Source organism: Streptopelia decaocto (genome assembly GCF_964273445.1).
Source record: "Streptopelia decaocto genome assembly, chromosome: 2".
NCBI classification, from domain to species: Eukaryota; Metazoa; Chordata; class Aves; order Columbiformes; family Columbidae; genus Streptopelia; species Streptopelia decaocto.
In genome coordinates, this window is record NC_138655.1 from 164080082 (window position 1) to 164102179 (window position 22098).

The 22098-nt window shown below is 57.4% G+C and overlaps 1 protein-coding gene across 1 annotated transcript in view; it reads left to right on the plus strand.

The window, feature by feature from the left end:
* The first annotated feature begins 441 nt into the window (after positions 1-441).
* SMARCD3 (SWI/SNF related BAF chromatin remodeling complex subunit D3) overlaps positions 442-22098 on the plus strand; it is a 98247-nt gene continuing 76590 nt past the window's right edge. Inside the window, exons 1-2 of the mRNA XM_082043911.1 lie at positions 442-538; positions 6211-6396. The gene's annotated coding sequence lies outside the window, so the exon portion shown is untranslated. The remainder of the gene's footprint in view (positions 539-6210; positions 6397-22098) is intronic.

A 22098-nucleotide genomic window follows, 5' to 3' on the forward strand; every position in this document is an offset into this window, starting at 1 on the left:
CTGTGGCGGTGCGGGGGCTCCGGCGGTGCGGGTCTGTGCCGGCGGGTGGAGGGCTCGGTGGTGGCAGGGGCGGTGGGCCGTGCCGCCGGGAACGGTCTGTAGCGGCGGACCCGCAGCCTGTCCGGCTTTCCCGCGGCTGCCGTGGACGCCGCCGGCGGCCGGGAGGGAGCGGACCACGGACGGCGGGGCTGCGCCGGCCCGAGGGGCTGGAAAGGTGTCGGGGCTGCCCCCGCCCGTCCACGGGAGGAGCCCCGCGCCGCACCGCCCCCGCAGGGCTGGGCCGCGGCACAGGGACCGCGGCTGCACCGCCCTCCCGCCGCCGGAGCAGCGGCGAAGCGGGGCCGGGCTGCGGCGGCGGCCGCTCTCGCGCCGGGACCGCGTCCCCGGTGCCGCGGGCGGCCCGTCCGGCCTCGCGCCGCCGCTCCCGCGCAGGCCGCGCTGTGCGGACGGTCGCCGCGCCGCTGTGCGCACGCGCCGCGCGCCGGGCCGGCGGCCGCGGTGCGAGCGGGAGAGCGGCGGGAGCAGCATGGACGGGACGGTGAGCCTCGCACGGGTCCGCCGCCCGCCCCGCGCTGCCGCGGCTCGGCCCCGCCGCGGCACCGGCCGTGGCTGCGCCCCGGGCACCTGCGGGAGCTCTGGCTGCGGGACGCCCCGCCCGGGCACTGCCCCCGCCAGCGGCACCGGCGCTGCGAGCAGGGCGCTCCGGACCGGCAGCCTGGCAGGGGGCGGGCGGCGGCCCCCGCGCCGCCCGGCGGTGCCCCCTCCCGCGGCTCCCGCGGGCCCGGTGCAGCAGCCCGGCGGCGGGCGCGCCGCTCGCTCCGCGCTTCCCGCGGGTCCGCGGTGCTCCCGGGCAGCCGCCCGCCCGGCCCCGGCCGCCCCAGCGGTGCCCTCGCGTTCCCGTCCCGACTGGGGTGGCTTTGGCGCGCGCAGGGCCCCATCTGGCGGGGAGGGGCCAGCGGAGAGGGGAAGCCCCGCTCTCGTTACCGCTCCCGAATGCGACTGCGGCCCCGCGGGAGGCTTTCCCGCAGCAGCCACCGCGTTCCTGGGGGAGGCAGCGGGACGTGTCCAGCCTGCCCTGGTGTGGTCCTCTGTCGAGGAGGGTCATCTTCTTAACGCTCTGTCCCTAGAGACAACCCGCACCCGGTGCTGTCCTGGCACTGACGGCCGTCTCCAGTGCTCCGGGAACAACCAACCCTCATTCGGGAGGTCACACCTTTTGAGGGACAGAATTCATTTTGCTGCCTCTAAGCCGCTCCCCAGCACTGTTTTCAGAGGGAGATACGTAGTCCTGGATACTCCTGCAGGACAAACTGAGCCATATCAGTAGGTGACTGATGTTCTGTATGGCCTTCCAGAAGATCTTGACTTTGCACAGGGCAAACCATCTCACTTGTGCACCATGAGCTTGCTGCTGGAGATTGCTGCTCCCTCCTGTTCCTGGGCCGCTGGAGAGACCCTGCGTGCAAGCTGGAGCTGGGAAAGACAGGTAGAATTCAATAGGAGGCTGGGGAGGAAGCAAAGCCCCTCCCCGTCCAGCACGATCAGGGGTGTTTGCGCAGTGTCCGTGCCTGGCGCTGTCAGCACTGCCCTTCTTGCAGTCCGGTTTCATGCTGCTGCCCACAGGGGATTCCTGCAGCTTCTGAAAAGAACTGGTTCCTCTGTGCTGCCTCGGGAGCAATCAACAGCCGACTGGCCACCGTGGGGTCACCACCATGAGAAACCAGACACTTCCCTGGCAGAATCCTCTGTCTGCGAGGAGGGAGCTCCCAGCCTGGCCTCGCCCCTGCGCCAGGGCGAGAGTCCCTGTTTCCAGCTTCGGTGGCTCCTCCGCAGTGCTGCAGGGATGTCCGTCTGCGCCCGTGCGCTCTCCTGGCCCAGCCCTTCTAACCTGCGCTGCCTCCGTTGCCGTGTTCTGCCTCAGCCACTGCTTTCCCGGCTCTGTCTCCCTTGACTTCAGCTCTGTTTTAGCACAATTCACCATGATCATCTTCCTGCTCTTGGTTCTTGCCTTATTTTGACCCTGCTGGACCGAGATCCTTGTCCCTGCCTCTGATGGAGTTGTCTGCTCTGGTGCTGACCAGCACTGCCTCGACTGGCACCATGGTGCTCGTGTTTCCCTCTCGCCTGTCCGTTCTGTGAGCAGTTGCTTCTAACTGCCTGCCCAGGTGTGAGCTGGCACCTGTGAGAGCTGTGCGTGTTCACATCTGTTCTGCTGTAATGCTGCTTCTCCTCGTCAGCTGCGCTGGAGAGCAGTCAGGAGCTGCGCTGGAGAGCTGTCAGGAGCTGCGCTGGAGAGCAGTCAGGAGCTGCAGTGGAGAGCTGTCAGGAGCTGCGCTGGAGAGCAGTCAGGAGCTGCGCTGGAGAGCAGTCAGGAGCTGCAGTGCAGAGCAGTCAGGAGCTGCGCTGGAGAGCAGTCAGGAGCTGCAGTGCAGAGCAGTCAGGAGCTGCGCTGGAGAGCAGTCAGGAGCTGCGCTGGAGAGCAGTCAGGAGCTGCACTGGAGAGCAGTCAGGAGCTGCAGTGCAGAGCAGTCAGGAGCTGCAGTGGAGAGCTGTCAGGAGCTGCAGTGGAGAGCTGTCAGGAGCTGCAGTGGAGAGCAGTCAGGAGCTGCACTGGAGAGCAGTCAGGAGCTGCAGTGCAGAGCTGTCAGGAGCTGCAGTGGAGAGCTGTCAGGAGCTGCACTGGAGAGCAGTCAGGAGCTGCAGTGCAGAGCAGTCAGGAGCTGCAGTGCAGAGCAGTCAGGAGCTGCGCTGGAGAGCAGTCAGGACCTGCAGTGGAGAGCAGTCAGGAGCTGCAGTGCAGAGCAGTCAGGAGCTGCGCTGGAGAGCGGTCAGGAGCTGCAGTGCAGAGCAGTCAGGAGCTGCGCTGGAGAGCAGTCAGGAGCTGCAGTGCAGAGCAGTCAGGCGCTGCGCTGGAGAGCAGTCAGGAGCTGCGCTGGAGAGCAGTCAGGAGCTGCACTGGAGAGCAGTCAGGAGCTGCAGTGGAGAGCTGTCAGGAGCTGCGCTGGAGAGCAGTCAGGAGCTGCAGTGCAGAGCTGTCAGGAGCTGCGCTGGAGAGCAGTCAGGAGCTGCAGTGGAGAGCAGTCAGGAGCTGCGCTGGAGAGCAGTCAGGAGCTGCAGTGGAGAGCAGTCAGGAGCTGCGCTGGAGAGCAGTCAGGAGCTGCACTGGAGAGCAGTCAGGAGCTGCAGTGGAGAGCTGTCAGGAGCTGCGCTGGAGAGCAGTCAGGAGCTGCGCTGGAGAGCAGTCAGGAGCTGCGCTGGAGAGCAGTCAGGAGCTGCACTGGAGAGCAGTCAGGAGCTGCACTGGAGAGCAGTCAGGAGCTGCAGTGCAGAGCTGTCAGGAGCTGCAGTGGAGAGCTGTCAGGAGCTGCACTGGAGAGCAGTCAGGAGCTGCACTGGAGAGCAGTCAGGAGCTGCAGTGGAGAGCAGTCAGGAGCTGCAGTGCAGAGCAGTCAGGAGCTGCGCTGGAGAGCAGTCAGGAGCTGCAGTGCAGAGCTGTCAGGAGCTGCAGTGCAGAGCAGTCAGGAGCTGCAGTGCAGAGCAGTCAGGAGCTGCAGTGGAGAGCAGTCAGGAGCTGCAGTGCAGAGCAGTCAGGAGCTGCGCTGGAGAGCAGTCAGGAGCTGCGCTGGAGAGCAGTCAGGCGCTGCGCTGGAGAGCTGTCAGGAGCTGCAGTGGAGAGCAGTCAGGAGCTGCAGTGCAGAGCAGTCAGGAGCTGAACTGGAGAGCAGTCAGGAGCTGCGCTGGAGAGCAGTCAGGAGCTGCGCTGGAGAGCTGTCAGGAGCTGCAGTGGAGAGCAGTCAGGAGCTGCAGTGGAGAGCTGTCAGGAGCTGCAGTGGAGAGCAGTCAGGAGCTGCAGTGGAGAGCAGTCAGGAGCTGCACTGGAGAGCAGTCAGGAGCTGCAGTGCAGAGCTGTCAGGAGCTGCAGTGGAGAGCTGTCAGGAGCTGCACTGGAGAGCAGTCAGGAGCTGCAGTGCAGAGCAGTCAGGAGCTGCAGTGCAGAGCAGTCAGGAGCTGCGCTGGAGAGCAGTCAGGAGCTGCAGTGGAGAGCAGTCAGGAGCTGCAGTGCAGAGCAGTCAGGAGCTGCGCTGGAGAGCGGTCAGGAGCTGCAGTGCAGAGCAGTCAGGAGCTGCGCTGGAGAGCAGTCAGGAGCTGCAGTGCAGAGCAGTCAGGAGCTGCGCTGGAGAGCAGTCAGGAGCTGCAGTGCAGAGCAGTCAGGCGCTGCGCTGGAGAGCAGTCAGGAGCTGCGCTGGAGAGCAGTCAGGAGCTGCACTGGAGAGCAGTCAGGAGCTGCAGTGGAGAGCTGTCAGGAGCTGCGCTGGAGAGCAGTCAGGAGCTGCAGTGGAGAGCAGTCAGGAGCTGCGCTGGAGAGCAGTCAGGAGCTGCAGTGGAGAGCAGTCAGGAGCTGCGCTGGAGAGCAGTCAGGAGCTGCACTGGAGAGCAGTCAGGAGCTGCAGTGGAGAGCTGTCAGGAGCTGCGCTGGAGAGCAGTCAGGAGCTGCGCTGGAGAGCAGTCAGGAGCTGCGCTGGAGAGCAGTCAGGAGCTGCACTGGAGAGCAGTCAGGAGCTGCACTGGAGAGCAGTCAGGAGCTGCAGTGCAGAGCTGTCAGGAGCTGCACTGGAGAGCAGTCAGGAGCTGCACTGGAGAGCAGTCAGGAGCTGCACTGGAGAGCAGTCAGGAGCTGCAGTGCAGAGCAGTCAGGAGCTGCAGTGGAGAGCAGTCAGGAGCTGCAGTGGAGAGCAGTCAGGAGCTGCAGTGCAGAGCAGTCAGGAGCTGCGCTGGAGAGCAGTCAGGAGCTGCGCTGGAGAGCAGTCAGGCGCTGCGCTGGAGAGCTGTCAGGAGCTGCAGTGGAGAGCAGTCAGGAGCTGCAGTGCAGAGCAGTCAGGAGCTGAACTGGAGAGCAGTCAGGAGCTGCGCTGGAGAGCAGTCAGGAGCTGCGCTGGAGAGCTGTCAGGAGCTGCAGTGGAGAGCAGTCAGGAGCTGCACTGGAGAGCAGTCAGGAGCTGCGCTGGAGAGCTGTCAGGAGCTGCAGTGGAGAGCAGTCAGGAGCTGCGCTGGAGAGCTGTCAGGAGCTGCAGTGCAGAGCAGTCAGGAGCTGCAGTGCAGAGCAGTCAGGAGCTGCAGTGCAGAGCAGTCAGGAGCTGCAGTGCAGAGCAGTCAGGAGCTGCAGTGGAGAGCAGTCAGGAGCTGCAGTGCAGAGCTGTCAGGAGCTGCAGTGCAGAGCTGTCAGGAGCTGCAGTGCAGAGCTGTCAGGAGCTGTGCTGGAGAGCAGTCAGGAGCTGCAGTGCAGAGCAGTCAGGAGCTGCAGTGGAGAGCTGTCAGGAGCTGCAGTGCAGAGCCGTCAGGAGCTGCAGTGCAGAGCAGTCAGGAGCTGCAGTGCAGAGCAGTCAGGAGCTGCAGTGGAGAGCTGTCAGGAGCTGCAGTGCAGAGCCGTCAGGAGCTGCAGTGCAGAGCAGTCAGGAGCTGCAGTGCAGAGCAGTCAGGAGCTGCCGTGCTGTATACACGGGTGCAGCTGCTCGCGTCTCCCAAGGAGCAGCTCCCTTTTCCTTCTTGCCCTGGCTCGTCTTCTCTGGGAATGATCACGAATGTGAAGACACTGAAGCTGCCTGACTAGACCCTAAATCTGTGGGATCATTGCAACATTCTCACCACCTTACCGGGGCAGCTAACACCACCTGCTGAAACACTATTCTGATATCCTTTAGGGATCTGATCGTTTAAGAATGAAAGCCAGCTGACTTGATGAAAGTTCCTGAACCGGCCTGCTGTCCCAAGGGTGGCCAGAGGTGTCTGATGGCAGAAGGATAGTTGAGAATGTGTAAGAAAACCCCCTTCCTTCTTGGTTAGGCCAGGCAAATCACAGGGGTCACTTCCAGGCTGGCCACCCTCTAGTTCTCATCAGAGCACGCCCCAACATGCCGAAGGGTTACAGGCAAATGTACTTTCTTCATGTTTTCTTCCTTTTCCCGAGCTGGCTCCAGCGCGAAGGCCGAACGGTCTGTTGGGATGGGCGGGAGCACTGTCGCGTGTCACGGCCACGTCTGCGTGCAGCTGTCTGGAGAGAGGTCCCCAAGCCTGCGTCGGTTCCATCTTGCCTAGTCCCTCTTTGCATTTGTGCTGCTTACGAAGTGTTATGTGGGCTGGTGCTGTTCTAGGAAGTTTTATTTATACTGTGGATTGCTTCCTTCGCACTCAGGCTGTACTTTCTCTTTTCAGAGCTGGATCCAAATGCGTCCTTGGCCTGCTGTCCTAGAGCTGTTCCTGCCTCACGAGAGTATCTGCTGCTAATTCATCATGACATAATACCTGGTCCCCTGCCCCATCCTGTTGGATACGTGTCCTGCTCCCCCTGGTCCGCACGCATGTGACTCGGGCGTCCACCAGCTGCCCAGGCCGGTACAGGTAGGTTTTAGCCCTTTGAAATGCGACCTGTTCTAGGTGGGAAGAATGTGTCTGTGGCTTGTACTGGGACTGGAAAATGTTGCCTTTGGACCGATGAGAAGTGTTATTCTGTGAAGTAAGTCCTGAACTGCCTGCGTGCTGATACTGACCTGAGCTGGTCCTCGGCAGCTGCTGTGGCGGTGTCTGCTGGGCCAGGCGGGCTCAGAGCCAGCAGCATTGGAGAACACAGCTGCGCGAGCGGGCCTGGAGCGGGCAGAGTGGCGAGCAGGAGTAGTAGCAGGTATTCCTTGTGATAATTCATCACTCCATTAGCTACAAGTGAATGAGATTAGTTCTCGTCAGACGGTTATTGATTCGCAGGGTTAAATTAGCGTGGTTGGCTCTTCCCGGCTGGTAGACTTCTCCAGTGGTTGCTGCTGTTGAATACGCAGTGACCGTGTCCATGATGAGGTGCTGGAGTCTGCCGCTGGCTCCGTTCTCCTTGTTGCTCCCCTGGGGATATGTGCCCGCGTCCCTCTCTTTGCAGTCAGTACACAGTGTGCCTCTAAGGGACTTTGCTTCTCCCACAAGCGGATCGCTGCCTTTTCGCCTGCACAGATCACTGAACTGGCGCTGTAAACTCTCTGGTAGAACAATGCGTTCTGTTTTGCATTGGAAATAAATAGGCTAGGTTATAACTCTTTTAAGTTTGCAGACACGTTAGGGTTGTTTCTGCCTTTGGCTCGGCCGTCTCACGGCCGCCGTGCGCGGTGCTGTGGTGCGGGCGCGGGCCGCCGGGCGGTGCCGCTGGGGCTGGTCAGTCCCAGCACCATCGACAGTCGTCCCGCACGCGAGCTGGGAGCCGCGAGCCGCGAGCTGGGAGCCGCGAGCCGCGAGCTGGGAGCCGCGAGCTGGGAGCCGTGAGCTGGGAGCCGTGAGCTGGGAGCCGCGAGCTGGGAGCCGTGAGCTGGGAGCCGTGAGCTGGGAGCCGCGAGCTGGGAGCCGTGAGCTGGGAGCCGCGAGCTGGGAGCCGCGAGCTGGGAGCCGTGAGCTGGGAGCCGTGAGCTGGGAGCCGCGAGCTGGGAGCCGTGAGCTGGGAGCTGGGAGCCGTGAGCTGGGAGCTGGGAGCCGCGAGCTGGGAGCCGCGAGCTGGGAGCCATGAGCTGGGAGCCGCGAGCTGTGAGCCGTGAGCTGGGAGCTGGGAGCCATGAGCTGGGAGCCGCGAGCTGGGAGCCGTGAGCTGGGAGCCGCGAGCTGGGAGCCGCGAGCTGGGAGCCGTGAGCTGGGAGCTGGGAGCCATGAGCTGGGAGCCGCGAGCTGGGAGCCGTGAGCTGGGAGCTGGGAGCCGTGAGCTGGGAGCCGTGAGCTGGGAGCTGGGAGCTGCGAGCTGGGAGCCATGAGCTGGGAGCCGTGAGCTGTGAGCTGGGAGCCATGAGCTGGGAGCCGTGAGCTGTGAGCTGTGAGCCGGGAGCTGGGAGCCGTGAGCTGGGAGCCGTGAGCCGTGAGCTGGGAGCCGTGAGCTGGGAGCTGGGAGCCGTGAGCTGGGAGCCGGGAGCCGTGAGCTGGGAGCTGGGAGCTGGGAGCTGGGAGCCGGGAGCCGGGAGCTGGGAGCCGTGAGCTGGGAGCCGGGAGCTGGGAGCCGTGAGCTGGGAGCCGGGAGCCGCGAGCTGGGAGCCGCGAGCTGGGAGCTGGGAGCCGGGAGCTCGGAGCCGCTCCGGGCGGGTCGGACCGAGGCGTCCTGCCCTGGCCACGCTGTTCCCTGAGAGCAGGACAGCCTCTTGTGTTAAGTTTTGCTCCAAACGATATTTACTTTTTTACATGTATAGCTGCCTGTATGCTATTTAAATTGACTTTTTAAATGAACTGTAACTAGGGCTTGTTTTTGGAGTAGGGCTTATATCTCGAACTTCCTCAAAAATCCTGAAAAATCATGCTAGGGCTTGTGTTCAGGGTAGGTCTTGTTTTCAGGGAAACGGGGTGGTGATGGACGTGTGGACAGAGAACGGGAAATGAGGCACATGCTGAATCTTTTTTTTGTTCTTCCCCATACCTTGTGAGTTTTGCGGTGATCCAATGATGGAGTCAGCAGTTCGGAGCAAACAGTGTTAGAAAATTCGCCACGTTCTTGGGCCTGCCGTTCCGATGTCCTCCCCGTTGGAAGGAGTTGTTCCGGTGTTCTGCGACTGACTCTGGTTCCATTTCTGTCCCTGCTCTGCCTTTTGTGCTCAGCTGTGTGTTCTCTGGGATCCCCAGTCCGGGGGCTGTAGGACCATTGTCGGACCGTTCGCCTGGACGCTTTCCCAGAGGCCGTGGGTGCCTGTGTCCAGTTCGCAGCTGTTGCTGAGTCCGGGTGTCTCTTAGACAGTCTGGTAGTTGTTCTCACTCGGGTTCCCGGTGACAGGAAACTGAGGTGTGGATGGAGCTGCTGGGAGAGCGCAGACAAAGGGGGTGGCTGCGGGTGCTTGGTGAGACGGGCTGGGCGCAGACCCAGTGAGAACAGTAACCTCCTGAGCAGGAGACGCGTTTGCTGTGTTTTAGTTTGTGTTTATGGGTGGTGGTGGGTTCAAGACAACCGCTGAACGCCAGGCAGCAGATGTGGCAAAAGGGCCTTTCTAGGTGACATCTGGAAGGTTCCTTTCCTTTTCAGTTTGATACCCACTCCATTTCTTGCTGTTCCTGTGACTGTCACACGCCGTGTTCTCTGTGCTGACAAACTTGTTAAGAACCCATTGATGTTAAATTAAGGCAGAATGTACCTGGTAACGTATATTCCTGCAGAAAGTCCACAGCCCTCGCCGGAATCAGAGGAGCTGATGTATCAGACCCCTTTAGGTTCCTGATGGAAGGCGAGGTGTTCACTTCAACCACCTGGAGGAATGTGGTGATTCTTAATCTAAAATGTCAAGGATCAAGAGTTCCGGTGTGATGCCGTGGGAGTTATCTAGGTTTTTCATTTACACAGCAGTGTCCTAGTGCACAGAAGCAAGCGAATGAGCACAACCCGTATGGGCTTCATCCCAGCTCACAGAGCCATTGCCGTGTTCTCTGCCGCGGTCACGGTGTGGACAGTGGCCAGCAGCTCTTGTCCAGGAAATGTTGCTCGGGGCTCCTCAAGTGATGTGCGTCTGATTTCCGTGAATCCACAGCCTGAGATGCCCTTGTCAAATGTTTCTGGTGTTCACTGAGTAAACATGAAAGTCACAGGGATATGGTCGTCCTTGTACCTGGATATATGGACAGCACTGGCACCCTAACGCTGGACAGGGGTCCCAGGAAATTTTGAGCTGTTTTGATCTTCCTTCCATTTCTTTAAAATCTATTAATTAGTTCCAGTGTTTGAGCAACAAACTCCTGTCTCTTCCTTTATAGCCTTTGATAGTCCAATGGCCTTTACTGGTTTGTGTTCTCATGATCATGGGGTGCCTGTGTTCGCCTGTTGTCCCGTGGCAGCGACAGCCGCGTTTCCCTGGGGTGTCCCTGTCCCTCTCGGGGCAGCCCCGGCTGCTGGGGAACCCAGGGTGCCGGCTGCAGGAGCCCGGGGTGCCGGCTGCTGGGGAACCCAGGGTGCCGGCTGCAGGAGCCCGGGGTGCCGGCTGCTGGGGAACCCGGGGTGCCGGCTGCTGAGGAGCCCGGGGTGCCGGCTGCTGGGGAACCCGGGGTGCCGGCTGCAGAGGAGCCCGGGGTGCCGGCTGCAGGAGCCCGGGGTGCCGGCTGCTGGGGAACCCGGGGTGCCGGCTGCTGAGGAGCCCGGGGTGCCGGCTGCTGAGGAGCCTGGGGTGCCGGCTGCCGGGGAACCCGGGGTGCCGGCTGCCGGGGAACCCGGGGTGCCGGCTGCTGAGGAGCCCGGGGTGCCGAGGAGCCCGGGGTGCCGGCTGCTGAGGAGCCCGGGGTGCCGGCTGCTGGGGAACCCGGGGTGCCGGCTGCTGGGGAACCCGGGGTGCCGGCTGCCGGGGAACCCGGGGTGCCGAGGAGCCCGGGGTGCCGGCTGCAGGCTCTGGTCAGTGCTGGGGTTCTACTGGTCACCCTGAAATCTGGCACATTCTATGCCCATGAATGAATTTTTAAATAATCTGTTTAGAGACAGTCCAGGTCCTTTCAAGATCCTAAACTGCAGAGAACAAAATACGATTTGCCAGTCCTGTATTTTCAAATGTATAGGCACAGCTATTGCCCTGAAGTGGGAAATTGTATGAACTGTTGATAAGCACGTGGCCTTTGATTTGGAAATGTTCTTTTGAGGGTGTGAGAGGAATTGGTCTTATTCTGGTGAAATCGCAAGGCCTAACATTCAGAATTTATAAACTCATGGTTTTTGCATATTAAACCCAGTCATTTTTCTCTGACAAAACCTGCTCCAGGACATATTTCAGACTTCTGGATTGTACTTGGCACTATATTCGTGTTCCAACATGGGCTTCTCTGGTGACTGAAGTATATAGAGAAAACGATCTGTCCTTGCCTCCTCCTCCTCACAAATCCAAGGGCTCCTTCGGCTCGTTGCCACAGTGTGGCACAGGTAATTAGTTCAGTTTGGGTTGTTCTCCCACTGTGGTCCCTACTTTCTTTTCAGATTTTCCACTTTTCGAGACATGATGTTCTGCTTTAGGGGATGTTTTGCATTCTTTGCTCTTAGATCGTTCTTTGCCTTTAAACACGCACTGTGGATGGGTCCATCTTAGTCCTGTCCCGCACTCTGCTTCATTCGAGGTGAGTGTGTATTGTGCCGAGTGACACGGGAGAGTCTCGTCTGACTGGCCACTAACCCTCCCTGCAAAGGAACCTTCACTTTTAACTGCATTTACTGTTTAACTTGTGCCAGCAAATGTGGGACATTATTGGTATTTCATAGTGCTTATTTGTAATTAGAGATAAATAGAATCAGAAATAAATCTTCTCTCTAGAATGGTCTTTCAAATCCCACGCGATTAACGCTGGCAATAAGCGCCCCTCACGGGAGGATCCTGGTGGTGCAGCCTGGGTTTGGTCCTGTGGACTTGGTTCCTTACAAAGTTTCGAACTGTTCTCCCAATATTTGACGTTACAGCTCTGGATGTTCTTGTCTGAGTGTAAATGTCTAGCCCAGGGGTATCTGTACATGGTTTGTACCTAATTCTGGTGCCATTTTTGTGCTTGGTAGTCCAGATCTGTCTTTGGAGGGCAGTGAGCCAGTGGTGCTGCCAAGAACGCCAGCACCGGCCCTCCCGGGGCCCAGGGCTGTGCGCGGACCAGCCGCGGCTGCTGTGTTCCTATTCTGGTACCAGTTGTGCCCCCATTTCATCAGGATTAGGATTCTTTGGTGGGTCATGCGAACAAGAGTGGGCCTGTCAGCATATTGTACTTAAGTGTTTTGAAAATGCTCTCAGCAAGGTGTCAGAGGAATGTAAAAGCTAACAAGGGGAGTATATAGTCCATAGGGACGATTCCTCCTAAGCAGTAAGGAAAGGCAGGAAGTCAGGGCGTCCCGGAGTGGCTGAGGCTGGAAGGTGCTCTGGGGCTCGCCTGGTTCCGCTGCCCGGCTCGAGCGGAGCTGCCTGCCCAGCGCCGTGTCCGACCGCCCCGCAGCGCCTCGCGGTGGGAGGCGCCACGGCTGCTCTGGAGCTCGGTCACCCTGACGGGAAAACCGTGTCTGACGTTCCCGGGAGCCTCCCGTGTGCCAGTGTGTGCCAGTGTGTGCCCGCTGCCCGGGCCCGTCCCTGGGCACCGCCTGGCTCCGTCTGCTTGGCACTCTGCCTTCAGGTGTTTATACGGATCAGTACGATCCCCTCTGAGCCTTGTCTCCTCCGGGCCAAAGAGCCCCAGCTCCCTCAGCCCTTCCTCACCGCAGGGATGCACCAGGCCCTTCGTGGCACTGACCGGAACGTCCATGTTTGCCGTGCCGGACGGGCGCAGCGCTGGACGCGGTGCCGCAGCCGCGCCGGTGCTGGGTACCGAGCAGAGGGGCCTCCTGTCTCACCGGCTGGCGCCGCGCTGCCTGGCGCAGCCCAGCGTTCCGCGCGTCTCCTTTGCAGCAAAGGGACCCATGGCTCCTGTTCAGCCCGCTGTCCCCAGGACCCTCGTGTCCTTTCTGACCAGCTGCTCCCGGCTGAGTGGCCCCAGCACATGCTGGTGCCTGGGCTGTTCCTTTGCACGTCGCGCTGTGAACTTCATGAGCAGGTGTCAGGGTTTGTGGAAGGTGGGAGGACACCTCTCTGCAGGAAGCGCATGCAGGCAAGGACGTTTGCAGTGCAAAAGGGACAATAAGTAAATGGGGAAGTGCTCAAAACCACACAGACACAGACCTGCTAGTCGAGGGTAATGAGGACAAAGACCAAAATACACTTTAATTAATTGACAATCCGTTAAGAAACTACAGGCATAGCTTTGGAGAGGACTAACTGAACTAGTGGAATCTCTGGGCCTCGGAGCTGTAAACGGGGTGGACAGATGTTCAGTTTCTGTAATGGAAGGAGTGCCCTTTTGGTTACCCGTTGGTGTTCAGCGTACGGTGGGTAATTTCTAAAGAGGCAGGTGATGAAGAAAAAGAATTAGCTGATAATACAGAACCACAGGCTGGCTGGGGCTGCAGGAGCTCTGTAGATCCCCAGCCCACCTGCTCACGCAGGGTCAGCAGAGCAGATCACACGAGGTCACAGGGCAGATCACACAGGGTCACAGGGCAGATCACGCAGGGTCAGCAGAGCAGATCACACGGGGTCACCAGAGCAGATCACACAGGGTCACAGAGCAGATCACGCAGGGTCACCAGAGCAGATCACACAGGGTCACAGAGCAGATCACGCAGGGTCACCAGAGCAGATCACACAGGGTCACCAGAGCACATCGCACAGGGTCACCAGAGCACATCGCACGGGGTCACCAGAGCAGATCACACGGGGTCACCAGAGCAGATCACACAGGGTCACCAGAGCAGATCACACGGGGTCACCAGAGCAGATCACACGAGGTCACAGGGCAGGTCACGCAGGGTCACAGAGCAGATCACACAGGGTCACAGAGCAGGTCACACGGGGTCACCAGAGCAGATCACACAGGGTCACAGGGCAGATCACACAGGGTCACTAGAGCAGATCACGCAGGGTCACAGAGCAGATCACACAGGGTCACAGAGCAGATCACACAGGGTCACTAGAGCAGATCACGCAGGGTCACAGAGCAGATCACGCAGGGTCACAGGGCAGATCGCACAGGGTCACCAGAGCAGATCGCACAGGGTCACCGAGCAGATCACACAGGGTCACCGAGCAGATCACACAGGGTCACCAGAGCAGATCGCGCAGGGTCACCAGAGCAGATCACGCAGGGTCACAGAGCAGATCGCACAGGGTCACAGGGCAGATCACGCAGGGTCACAGAGCAGATCACGCAGGGTCACAGAGCAGATCGCGCAGGGTCACAGAGCAGATCGCACAGGGTCACCGAGCAGATCACACAGGGTCACCAGAGCAGATCACAGAGCAGGTCACACAGGGTCACAGAGCAGATCACGCAGGGTCACCAGAGCAGGTCACACAGGGTCACAGAGCAGATCACACAGGGTCACAGAGCAGATCACACAGGTGGGTCCAGGCGGTTTGAATGCCTCAGAGAAGGAGACTCCACACCCGCTCTGGGCAGCCTGGGCCAGGCTCTGGCACCTCCCAGCAGAGGTGCCTCCTCATGTTCACATGGAGCCTCCTGTGTTTCAGTCTGTGCCGGTCGCCCCTCACCCTGGCGTTGGGCACCATGAACAGAGTCTGGTCCATCCTCTGACACCCACCCTGAGATGTTGATCAGCATCAATAAGGTCCCCGCTCATCTTCTCCAGGCTGAACAGACCCGTTTCTCTCACTCTTTCCTCATCAGAAAGGTGCTCCAGACCCCCGATTATCTTTGCAGCCCTCTGCTGGACTCCTCCAGGAATAATGTGATGTTATTCATTGTAGCAGAACCTAAACCTGTCTGTTAAGATTGGGGAAGGATGCTTCAAAACTGGGTGATAATATGGCAGAATAAATTTAAGGTTTGTGAATTAATATGTAAAATGTGTAGAGAAATAATCCTACCAGTGTAGCCACGTTGCTGTCAAAATTATCTCTTTTGGCTCAGGAGGGGAATCTTAGCACCTCTGCAAACATGAGCTTAATAGTGGCAATTACAATGGAAAAGTCAGTGTTAGATATTACAGGAAAAGAATTAACGAAACGGGAGTTGTTGTTGCAATGTCCCGCAGCGCGAGTGCCGTTCTGTGTCCCTTCGGATGCAGCGACCGCAGAACTAGAACAGGTCTAGAAAAGGTGCTGAGGGCTGCGAGAGGCGCAGAGATCTGTCCCACAGGAGGTACGCGAGGATTCCGTGGAGAAGTGATGGACAAAGGTGACGGTGCCGGAGAGCATCGGTCACCGTGCTGGAGAGCATCGGCCACCACGGGGAACGGCAGCAGCTGTTTACAGAGCATGGGCACTTAGATTTATAGAACATATGGACATGTGATGAAAGGATCAGGCAATAGCCTTAAAATGAACAGAAAGGGCTGTTGGCGTGTGTGTGTGGTTGGATTGTTTGTTTGAAGCTCACACCAGACCAGGCTGTAGTGTGTTGTACTCGCAGGGCTGTCTGCGGTGCAGGTGGCTCAAACGCGGCTTTGGGTCCATCGCCGGCCAGCAGGCACGTGGTCCGGGCTCAGGGGGCAGTGAGCCGGGGAAGCTGGAAACGGGGCGATCGTACCGGGGGAACAAGCGTGTCCTGTTTCTCACAGTAACGTGCTGTGGTTATCGTGCTCTACCCTTACAGTAAAAAAGTTTTCATGTATAGGAGTGTGTTTACTAGAAAACCTGATATAGTTGTAAAGAAAAAAGACTAAACCAAACCAAACCCATCAATACCAAACCCAAACAAACCAAAACAACCAATAAACCAAACAAGATGTATTTATTTTTGTGATAGTCTGTCTTTGAGCACCTGGCACTAAGTGTTGGCTGAGTGGGCCATGGTCTGAGGTCTGATGGTGTCACAAATGTGATTTCTTCCAGAATCTTCGTTAGCGGTCTGAGCAAAGGGAATGATAATGGTTTCTTTCACTGCAGATGTCAGTCCTTGTTGTTGAGCAACTTTAAAGGAAAAAAAAACACAGAGGTTAAACAGTTTATCTGAAACCCCATTCGCCATCTTTGACTTTGACTTTGACTCTGAACTCTACAGGCTTCCCATACCTATGTGAGTCTTTTGCACTGATATAAAACTGAATATAAAAATGCTTTGTTTCTATTTATAGCGTGTGCTTCGGATGGCAATAAAAGCGAAGGCAGGGGAACTTTTGTTGAAAGTCAGTTTTCACCAAACGGCAGCAAAGCTTCCCAAGCCCAGTTGCATTTCTGGCAGCGCCGCGGCGGCGTTCACCTGGCGTGGGGCGCGCTGCCCGTGAGCGGGCGCGAGCGCGGGTTCGCGGGTTCGCGGGTTTGCGGGTTTGCGGGTTCGCGGGTTCGTGGGTTCGCGGGTTCGCGGGTTTGCTCTCGCGCTGTGCAAGGACGACGGCGCCTCGGAGAGCAGCAGAAGCGGCTGTCCCGGTGGTCCCGCCAGCAGGGCTGCGCGACACGGGCGGGAGCGTCCCCTGGCTGGATCTGCAGCTCAACAGCAGTTGTGCCGCTGTGTGGTGAGTGGTGTTCATGGCAGAGTCCTCCACTTCTAATTTGAAAAACAAACCTAGCGAGTACCAAACAGAAGCACCATTTAGGAAATTAAAATGAACCCTCTGAAATCCGCTGCTCAATCCAGGTGTAGAGAGTGGGAGATTCTCCGATACTTTAGGAAGGATCTGTCTGCACTTGATGCTGCTCTGCCCGGTTACCGGCTGTTCGGATGGCATGGCCACAGATGGCTGTTCTTGGCTTTGCTTTGCGCTGCTTCCCCTGCTCTGTGGAGGCCGATCTGCACGTCCCGTCTGGACTCCCCTGCACTGCTGGCGCTGCTCAGGGTTGTTCTGTGCGCCGCTGCCTCTTGGCACAGCCGGGAGCTAATACCTGTGTGCATCAGTACGGTAAAGACATGGAGCGCGTGTTGAAGTCAGGAGGCAGCGGAGCAGCGCGGGGCTGGGGAACGGTGCCCTGGGAGCGAGGAAGAGAACAGATGACTCAGGAAGGGCAGGGACTCTGGTGAATGACCAGAGCGCTGGAGCTGGGCTCGTTTAGAGGTGCCGTAGGGGCTGTTTTGAGATGAAATGTGAATTAGGAAACGAAAACCAGCAGCTGTGCGGAGAATGCAAGAAGTGTTGGGGAAAAGAGCTGTGAATATGGAGAGCTCTCCTCATCCAGGACAGCTTGCCCTCTTTTCCCTGCCAGCTGCTCTTGCTCCTCTTGGGGGAAAAAAGCAGGAAGAGGAGATGGTGGGGAGGAGTTTCAGTTTGTTTGGGGGAACGTTTTGGCTTCAGGAATGGAGCTGCATGTGATGGCTGGTGGGGAGAACCCGACGCGGCCTGAGAACCTGGCTTTTGGATGTCCTTACTTTCTTTAATGTCACGGTACCATAACTGGCAATTGTGGAGATCGGACACGTGTGGCAATCTTGCCTTCATTCTTTTCCTGCTTGCACCACATTACTCTGGACTAGTTTATTTCAAATGCTTACAAACACAGCTATTTACAAGTGAATGTTGTTGTGAATTTTCTTCACCTTTCTTGCTTCTCATTTAGAAAACCGGAATGTATCGATAAAGCTGATTTAAGTTCTCACTCTGTCCCGCTGCTTCTTGCTGCTTCTTGCGGTGCTTTGATTCTCCCCGCACGGTTTTGCTGTAGCGACCTGTGGGCCCTGTAGATGAGGTTAAGGCGGGTTCCTGACCTGCACGGTGTTCTGCTGTCGCAGGGTTTCTGTTGCTCAGACTGGTGAAGCAATTACCGGGACATGAGGACAGCCAGGCCTGGGGACACTTGGGCAGCGCTCGTCAGCTGCTGCTCTGGGCACAACCATTGCTCTGGAGTTCGCTTGGCAGTGTGTTAATTACAGCACCTGACTGAAGAGTAGCAGTTTATAAACACGGTGACTTTGCAACCGTGCATCTCAGTACTGGTGAAGACAGTTACGCTATTCAAAGCACTTTTGATATACTATTCTGTGGTTTCTTGGTATAAGTTCTGCCACATTGATTTCAAGTGCATAAAGGAGATGTTTGTTTGACTGTAGGTGTCTAGAACTGAGCTAGTTGTTCTAGTTCCTTTTGCAGTGAGCAGAGGGTTTGACTCACCGCTCTGTAGTACAAACAGCTGATTAGATCCTGCTGTAATCACCTGAACTGTCCTGACGGTGCCTGTTTCTCTCCATTGACTGCCCAGGGCGGTCAGCTCAGCGATATCTCACACACCTACCTGTGCCGAGGTGACGTCTGCCGGGCATCCGGAGTCACCGCGTGTCGTGTCACCGGGTGTCCAGTGTCACCGAGTGTCACGTCACCGGGCGTTCGGTGTCACCATGTGCCGTGTCACCGCCTGTCGTGTCACCGGGTGTCCAGTGTCACCGAGTGTCACGTCACCGGGCGTTCGGTGTCACCATGTGCCGTGTCACCGCCTGTCGTGTCACCGGGTGTCCAGTGTCACCGAGTGTCACGTCACCGGGCGTTCGGTGTCACCATGTGCCGTGTCACCGCCTGTCGTGTCACCGGGTGTTGTGCTGGGCTAGAGCCTCAGGTCCCCCCTCGGTCAAACGAACACGCTGACGGGGTCAGTGCTTTATGGAGGGCTATATGAACAAAGAACAGTTTTTTATTAATAGCCTTATGGAAATATCTTGTCAAACTAAGCTGGTATATTTTCATATGTTTTCCATAAACCCATTTTATTAGTGTTAATTAATATTTCCTGAGCACTACGGCAGCAATACTGTTAGACTGCCGGACTTACTGGTGTATTACCGGTCCTGCCACCCAGTTCACTACTGAGTATCTGACACAGCGTTCGCTTCCCCTCTTTCTTCCTCAGTGTTTCGAGGGTTCTGAAGTTAACAGCAGCAGTCCAGGGAATGCACGAGTTATTTCTCGTAGAGCTGCTGAATGGCAGGATCCAGCTAATAACTGTAAATCCTCTGACTTTAGCGCTCTTGTGCAGAATGGTTGTAGTAATAAGCACCTTGTTATTTATCACCAACATAAACGATGAGCATCCCCTCTGACCTCTTCGTCAGCACTTAACAGAATGCTTATTGTCAACGATTTTGTAAATTCTCTTGGGAATGCATCAAACATATATTATTCATAGGAGGACATTTTTTGTTACAGAAATATTACTTTACAGTATTTGTGTCTTGTTTTTGACTTTGTATCATCGTGGAGTTTTGAATCAATTGCTATAACATTCTATTAGAGAACTTAATGTAGAGACCACAATGTAAAAATTGTCAGTATCACTTGTACTGTTTATTGCCCCTTATTTATTACATTGTTACTCTCTCATCTAAAGGAGAGTCCTTTTAATTACATTGTTATTGTTTTAGATTATGGGTTTAGAGTTTCCAATGAAGTGCTCTTAAATGAAGAGCCCCCCCATATTGCTCTGAGTTTCTTCAACACAAGTACTGAAATTCAGAGTTTTTTAATGCTCACTATTCAGTATTTTCTGTGCATATGTATTTTCATGGCGATTGTTCATATTTTTAAGACGTGCATGCAAGGCCTGTTGCTCCGCGCCAGGCACAGAGCACGCGGGCTGCGCCGGGCCCACTCCCGCTCGTGGGCGAGGGGCCATCGCTGCCGCGGTCAGGCCGTGTGCTCACACAGACCCATGGGGACGAGGGGCCATCGCTGCCGCGGTCAGGCCGTGTCTGCTCACACAGACCCATGGGGACGAGGGGCCATCGCTGCCGCGGTCAGGCCGTGTGCACACACAGACCCATGGGGACGAGGGGCCATCGCTGCCGCGGTCAGGCCGTGTGCTCACACAGACCCATGGGGACGAGGGGCCATCGCTGCCGCGGTCAGGCCGTGTGCTCACACAGACCCATGGGGACGAGGGGCCATCGCTGCCGCGGTCAGGCCGTGTGCACACACAGACCCATGGGGACGAGGGGCCATCGCTGCCGCGGTCAGGCCGTGTGCTCACACAGACCCATGGGGACGAGGGGCCATCGCTGCCGTGGTCAGGCTGTGTGGACACACAGACCCATGGGGACGAGGGGCCATCGCTGCCGCGGTCAGGCCGTGTGCTCACACAGACCCATGGGGACGAGGGGCCATCGCTGCCGCGGTCAGGCCGTGTGCACACACAGACCCATGGGGACGAGGGGCCATCGCTGCCGCGGTCAGGCCGTGTGCTCACACAGACCCATGGGGACGAGGGGCCATCGCTGCCGCGGTCAGGCCGTGTGCACACACAGACCCATGGGGACGAGGGGCCATCGCTGCCGCGGTCAGGCCGTGTGCACACACAGACCCATGGGGACGAGGGGCCATCGCTGCCGCGGTCAGGCCGTGTGCTCACACAGACCCATGGGGACGAGGGGCCATCGCTGCCGCGGTCAGGCCGTGTGCACACACAGACCCATGGGGACGAGGGGCCATCGCTGCCGCGGTCAGGCCGTGTGCTCACACAGACCCGTGGGGACGAGGGGCCATCGCTGCCGCGGTCAGGCCGTGTGCTCACACAGACCCGTGGGGACGAGGGGCCATCGCTGCCGCGGTCAGGCCGTGTCTGCTCACACAGACCCATGGGGACGAGGGGCCATCGCTGCCGCGGTCAGGCCGTGTCTGCTCACACAGACCCATGGGGATGAGGGGCCATCGCTGCCGCGGTCAGGCCGTGTCTGCTCACACACAGCACCTCACCAGGACAGATCAGTGCTGAGACGTGCACGACGTGGCTCCCGTCGCGCAGACGTGGCGCGAGGAGGCCGGGGGTTCGCGGTGATAAGCACAGTCCCGCTGGCCGGGAGAAGACGCCCGTCCCTTCACCTTTGCTCTGCACACTGAAGGTAAATAATATTATCTTCCCTTGGAGAGCAGAGGCGTTTGGGTGCCCAGGAATGGGCTGAGTGATGTTGTATTTCTTGATTTTGGCTGTGGACGCATCGTTCAGAGGCAGCGCGGCTCTGGCATCAGCTTTGGTCTTCCTAGTAAGTTATTGGGGTTTTTTAGATCCAAGTCAGATGAAGTAGAGATAGTTAAGCCAAACATTTACTTGCAGTGTTATATGTATGTAGCACCTAGTGACACCACGATTTGCACTTTCTCGTAGCTTTCAATTATTTTACTACCGCTTCTGTATTATTTGTCTTTCCATATAAAACCAGTGGCAATGGTGGGATTTCTTAGATATCACAGACCTGGGTGCTCTTCTGGGCTCGAAGCTCCCTGTGGGGAAAGCTGCTCGTGTACGGTCACCGAGGAGCTGCAGCGCCCGGCAGCGGGGGCGGCCGGGACGGGCTCTGGAGCAGCCCCGGCCCCGTGACCGGCGACCCACCTGCTGGGCAGGGAGCTGGCACTGGGGCCACCGCCATCCCCGTCCCGGGGGAGGAGGAAGCGGGTGGGCAGAGACAATTAGTGCAGTGATGAGTAACGGGGAACGTTACGTATTGACCAATTTCAACTGTTTATAAGCTGATTTATATGGTAGGTTCCTTTTAACACACCCTTATTTTTGGTGGTGTAATACACAAGGATCATGTATTGAGAAACAAACACAGATTAATTTGTATAGAAAGAGTAGTTGTCAATGAGCTTTGGGATTGCAGTAGTAAAGGAAAACCCAAGGTCCTAGAGCGATGCCCTCTGGGGATGTTACTGCATATTACTGTAACTGGTTCCGTTTAAAGTATCTGTACTTCGAGAAGGCTGATGGAATATGAAAAGGTGTTCAGAAGAGACATGTACAAAGTTTAAAGCTGTAGTTAACACTGTCGCATAGTGAGCAACCACAAGGATGTGTATTTTGTTCATTCAGGAGAGGCTGACGGGGATTTTGCTTTAATTTTAAAGAATCTAAACGGGAAAGATCGTTCACAAGGCCATTTCGTATGAAGACACAGATTTCTAGTCTGATATGCATAGCACAGATGATCGTTGCCTCTTGCTCTGTGTTAATTTAGGAATTATTGCTGCTGCTGCCGTTAGTTCATGTGGCTACACAGACCCGGGAGGTCTGGGTAGGGTGGAAAACAAATGGGAAACTGCAACATGAAGTGAGGCATAGTTTTACAGTGAGGGTAATTAAAACGTGGAAGAGCGGAAGTCAAGACACAGATCCTAGATCACTTGCATTCTTTAATCAGGATTGCATGAGTTTCCAGCATCTTTATAGCTTGTAAGTTAAATGGTGTGAGGAATCTGCTGAGTGAGGGATTACTGGCTGTGCTGTTGAGGAGCGGCCCTGGCTCACATCATGGGTATAACACAGAACTTTGACGGTGGCTGAGGGTAACTGTAAGGACGGTACGAAAACGGGAGGAATATGATGGTACTTGGATCCTCTCCTAGAATGAGCCGGGGCACAGCAGGGAAGCCGTGCCCTTGTGGACAAGTAAGGTGCGGTTGTTGTCAGAGGCCCTCTGGCCTCAGCGTCTGGGTAAGCGTTTTCTTCAGACGTCTCCGGGAGTTTCTGAGTACAAAAATGTAAATGTGTGCTTGGAATAACTTATCTGACTTCACGTTTCCCAGCCTGTGTGTGTTTGTGTGCAGCACTGGAAGTGGGTCCCTGCATCCTCCCCAAGGGCGCTTTTGCTCCCATTGATCTGCACCGTGAACTTCCCTCCCCAGTCCCCGTTCTCTTA